Below are 257 nucleotides of genomic sequence, written 5' to 3' on the forward strand. Positions count from 1 at the left end.
GCTACGTAGCGCCCGAGCCCAAGCCGAAGCTCGGTCGCTACTTAGCGACCGAGCTCTTCCGAAACATCGATACGACAATTAGTCCATGCATTCTTGTCTACCCTTCGATGCTATCTCCCGAAGACCGTAGCGAACCCATTTCATGTTTCCCGCCGTTCTAAGTCATCAATCAAACTTTACGTTAAAAACCGTGGAAAGTTTGTTCTTTATCGAAAGAAGCCGTAATAAACGCTTCGAGTAAGAAGACGGCCAAAAGG

Source organism: Brassica oleracea, chromosome C6, assembly GCF_000695525.1.
Source record: "Brassica oleracea var. oleracea cultivar TO1000 chromosome C6, BOL, whole genome shotgun sequence".
Classification (NCBI taxonomy): Eukaryota; Viridiplantae; Streptophyta; class Magnoliopsida; order Brassicales; family Brassicaceae; genus Brassica; species Brassica oleracea.